General features: G+C 36.2%; 1 long non-coding RNA gene across 1 annotated transcript; it reads left to right on the forward strand.

The window, feature by feature from the left end:
- Positions 1-717, forward strand: LOC135203315 (uncharacterized). The gene is made up of 3 exons (XR_010311914.1): positions 1-198; positions 468-550; positions 691-717. It is a non-coding gene; the product is annotated as an uncharacterized LOC135203315 (long non-coding RNA).
- The last annotated feature ends 4511 nt before the right edge of the window (positions 718-5228 follow it).

A 5228-nucleotide genomic window follows, 5' to 3' on the forward strand; every position in this document is an offset into this window, starting at 1 on the left:
ATAAACCACTGTACGTATGGTTACTGTATGTAACTTACTAAACATACATAACATGACTTAACTTTGATACTTTTTTGGTACATTCCAGAAAACCAGGACCCCCTCCATGATGCAGGCTATGGGGCCACATAAAACTTTGTCCAGGGTTACTACATAACATAGCACGACAACTGTAAACTATGTACTACTGTACTAAAGGTAAGGAATTATACATAGTAGTAAACATACATTAAGTAAGTTTTATACGTACATACTAAAAAAAAGTGACCAAGATCTCTCACATGGGATAAGTGATCAAGGTCCCTCATGGAATTACATACTGTACACTCCCTGCTGAAACAGGGGGTGTAGACCAATCATTTACAATGCATACCAGTTGATATTAAACCACTGTATGGCATATTACTGTATGTAAACTTACTATGCATAGAGTACTTACTGACAAAATTATTTTTTGTACATTCCAGAACCCCCTGAATGATGTAGGCTATGGGGCCACATAAGACTTTGTCCATCCAGGGTTACATTGAACGACAACTTTAAACTAAAGGTAAGAATTAATTAACATACATTAACTAAGTTTTATACATGTTATATATGTGATATTAAACCACTGTATGGTGCATATTACTGTATGTAACTTACTATGCATAGAGTACTTACTGACATACTATTATTTGTACATTCCAGAACCCCCTGAATGATGTAGGCTATGGGGGCCACATCAAGACTTTGTGCATCCAGGGTTATGTTGAACGACAAATTAAACTAAAAGTAAGGAATTAATTCACATACATTAACTTTTTTTACTCTTGATATAACTCAAAGTAAGGAATTATAAACTAAAAGTAAGGAATTAATTAACATACATTAACTCTTTTACTCTGATATCTATAATTTACATATTGCATTCAGGACTTTGTGTAGTATTTTGTACTAATTGTGTTATACTTTTACCTTCCAAAGCTACAGGACTGGGATTTTAGTGTACTCCAGGATCTAACAAATACTACTACGAAGTTGTACAGTGCATAATATAGTGTTTTAGTGTATAATCTAACCTAAGGATTAAGTGTAGTACATTGTGCTTTATAGTGTCACAAGAGTTAATAAAGAATTTATATCCTTCAAGAACCATCCTTTGCCATTGAAATAACCACACTACACATCATGCAATATACTTGCATGTCACACAGGTAAGGTCTCTAACTTTTTCTTAGTTTAAGGCATATTTCCAAGTGTCGTTCCGGCTTACGACGATTTTCGGCTTACGACGCGCCTCAAGAACGGAACCCCCGTCGTAACCCGGGGACTGCCTGTATATATATATACATATATATATAATATATATATATATATACATATATATATGTTAGGAAACAATGAGTCTGTCTAGTATATAGCTAGGAAAATTCAATTAGGAAAACCACTGGTAGAATATATAGTGAAAGTAGAGTGATGAAGGATCTACCAGAAGTTAAGGTAGAAAAGACAGTAAATTGCAAACCGCACCAGAAAATATGAACTTTGACTCCTTCAGTGGGTGGTTACCGTCAAGGGACGAAACCAATCAAACTAATCTGGAGGTGGCACCGGAAGTAAGGAATGCCATTCATGAAGAAGTAGGATGTGTCCTAGAGGATAGTTAAGGAGCTAATTGAAACAGTTAGGTCCAAACTTCATTTGAAGTAAGAGAGAAAGACAGTCAAGAACCAGTCCTTATACGGGGAGGCTGTGTTCCTTCTCACTCTGTTCCATTTTTTTAGTGTGATAGTGTTGTCAATCAATAGTGAACTTTGTGCTTTATTTTAATTATAAGAATAAGTAAAGTGTAATTTGCCCAGTATCCCTAGGATTCCAACCCATGCCCAAGCCAATAAAATCCTCCTGAGAGACAGTGAAAAAGAATTAAACAATCTAAATGTTCCTATGAGAAAAGAAACTCAACCATAACAGCGATAATGAAGGTTAGCCCAGATGACAAATAACCTTTCAAACATTCCCGTAACAACGAAGAGAACCAGAAGAAGAAGAAGAGAGAATAAGAACTCTTAAGTACGCCACGCAAATATAACAAATAAAAAATAAATACCCGTCACATAAGTGGTGGCAGCGGCGGGATTCTAAGTGCAAAAACACCGATATAAAAAAACACACACACACACACAGTGGAAAAATTAAACAGTGGAAGATATAAAACTGCCAATAAAAGAGCGCTAATACTTAAGCGCCAAAAACATACAAGAAAAAACCAGGGCACGAACTCTCACGATTAAAAAGAGAAATTCCGAGTTCAATAACTCAAAGAAACAAGAAAAATAAAAAGGGCAAGGAAAATATGAAAACAAATCTGAGCAGCGTAGACTAACAACACTCCGATTCTGCTGAAAGGGCGAACGAAAATTGAACGGACGAAAACGCAGTGATTTCTGCGAAGAATACTGAACTAGGATAGCTGCATTTCCTAAGCCATAAACTCTACAAAGGAATACGCAAAAAAAGCATTAAGGCGGATAGAAGAAGATTGAATACAACGCAATGAGAACAGCACGGGTAGGCGATTGACGGCAGATTTCTTCAATCAACCTGCGAGCGCTAAACGATCATAAATCCTGAGATAGCGCCCATTTCTCTATCATCGCTACGATCATGGACAAGGCAGCGCAGTGGACTTCAACGGTGGTGTGAAAAAGATAGCGCATGGACGACGACGCCACAAGTGAAACAGAGAAGAGCCGGACGGCGACGCAGAAGTGATCGGCAACCAGCAACAAGAAGAAAAGTTTAAAATTGAAGGAAGGAAACACTAGGAAATAAGAACATTTTATGTAGGCTATCTAGGAATCGCAATAAGGAAGACAGACTCAGTATGAAGATAATTTAAGTACAACAATGCATCTATTTTTTAAATTGTATCTAGTCTAAGCTGTTGGTATGAACCGCAACTTTCATGAAATTATTACTAGGTTACAAAGAAGCAGAACTCCCAACCCGAGCCACTATAGCCTACGTCCAACTCCTGACAGACGCTCGAGACTAAATACTCAACAAATAATTTTCCACGACAATCGCATAGCGAAAGTCCAACCAGAATACTAAGCTCGACAGTAGCAAATAGACCCACGACTAGTGTGATTGTTAATAACCATAATAACATTCCTAACCCATTGCAAGTACAAACTAGGTACTCTAGAATGGCACAGGCCACTGTAATAACACAGGCTACACGCTTCTGCGGTAATGTAGAAAGGGGTAATCCTGACAAAATTAAGTTGAAAGCATATACAGTATCTCAGTGGATAACAGAGACTGAAAGTCGAATTTCAGCTAGTGGAATTACTGATGAACACAAGAAAATAGATGAAGCGTTATTTTATGTTAGTTCAGAACAGGGAGATGTACATCACACTCTCACGTTCGCTAAGTTTCAGGAGATTCCGACCTTCGCTGAATTTAAGGTGTGCCTAGAACTTTGGGAGCCGGTTAACCAGCAAGATAAATGGTATAACCTCGAAAGGGTCCTACATCAGAAGTACGATGGGGATAGTATTGCAAACTTACATACCGACATAGAAAATTCGATCCGTAACTTAACCACAGATTTGAAACGAGCCAGCGTAGTTATTGGCGATGGTGATGCTTTTAGTCGTGATACAAAGGATTTAAGTCAGTATGAAAGAGATTTTGAATTACATAGTTCATGTTATAGTATATGACGCTATCGGGGAAGAGAAAAAAAAAAAAAAAAAAAAAAAAAAAAAAAAAAAAAAAAAAAAAAGTGTCTTTAAGAAACAGGATCCTGATCCTAAGCAGGATAGTCTAGCAGCTTTAAGATTTATGAAAAGGGAAATGTGCAAAAGGGGACTCAATCTGGCAAAAGAATTTACAGGTTTTGTAAATAATGGAAACCCTAGTAGAAATAGGAATAATTTCCAGGGAAAGACAGATAGTGTTCCAGACAGAGCTAGAAATTTCAAACATAAACAACAAGGAAAAAAAGACCCTAAGAATAATCCAAGGAATAATAATGGGAAATTTTTCCAAGCAAACAAGAATAGTAAATATAGGCCTCAACAGTATAGAGGAAATCCAAACAATAATAATCCAAATTAGTTTAGCCCAAACCACAGTCAGAGCTCCGGAGATAATAAAACAAAATAATAAACAGGAACAAAATTGTGCCAATTGTGGTTATTCCAACCGCACAACTCAGAATTGTAGGCGACCAAGGTATTGTTCTCATTGTAATAGGACAGGTCACTTAAACACAAAATTGTTGGTTCAAAAATACCAATGCTAACCATAATACCCAAAGTAGTACACCCCAAAATAATAATCAGACTCGGTGACAATTACAGAAGGGGGTAATACAAAAGAAAGCTTCCTTACCAGTAGAAAATGAGAATGAAATAGTTACGGTAGGTCAGGAAGATAATTTCAAATTGCCTTTTGAAGTAAATAAGGAGATAGTATTTTCAGTAAAGGATAAAGAAATATGCCAAGAAGATTTACCTATCATCCAAACCAGAATTAATAATAAACCATGCTCAATCTTTTTAGGTACAGGCAGTACAGTAAATATAATAGATAAACAAACGTTAACAAAACATTTAGGCGTTGCAGATACAGAAATACAAGGTCCTGGTAGAATTATAAGGGGAATAGCTGGAAAACAAATAAAGACGCTAGGCAATGTCACACTGGACATAGAGATTTTAGACAAAACTTTTAAGGAAGTATTTGTAGTATTAGAAGAAAGGTTTTACCCTACGCAAGCGCTGTTTTCATATAAAGCTATGCGGAGATGTAGAATAATGTTAGATTGTGGAGAAAATAAAATCAATTTGCCACGCAGAAATAGAGAAAATGTTTGTTTTCAGCTAGAAGAAGGAAAGTCTTGCATAAATCTGATCAATTTATCTGAGACGACATCTTCTAGAGAAGCGAACATCCAAGAAAATAAGATAGATAATAATGCTAGCACAGATAGTGGAATAAGTGGTAGAAATAATAATTTACAAGAAATGTCCTTAGCCAGGAACGATACTATGATAGATTGTGCACAAATAAATGATATTAACAATGCAAGCTTTGATACTCAGACTTCTGAGCAGAGTTTTGACTCTGAACAAATTAACGCAGCTGAACAATTTAATGCCCCTGAACAATTCATTGATGCGGAACATATTAATGCATGTGAACAAATTTATGAAGATGAATCAGAAATT

The sequence above is a fragment of the Macrobrachium nipponense genome, chromosome 36, assembly GCF_015104395.2.
Source record: "Macrobrachium nipponense isolate FS-2020 chromosome 36, ASM1510439v2, whole genome shotgun sequence".
NCBI classification, from domain to species: domain Eukaryota; kingdom Metazoa; phylum Arthropoda; class Malacostraca; order Decapoda; family Palaemonidae; genus Macrobrachium; species Macrobrachium nipponense.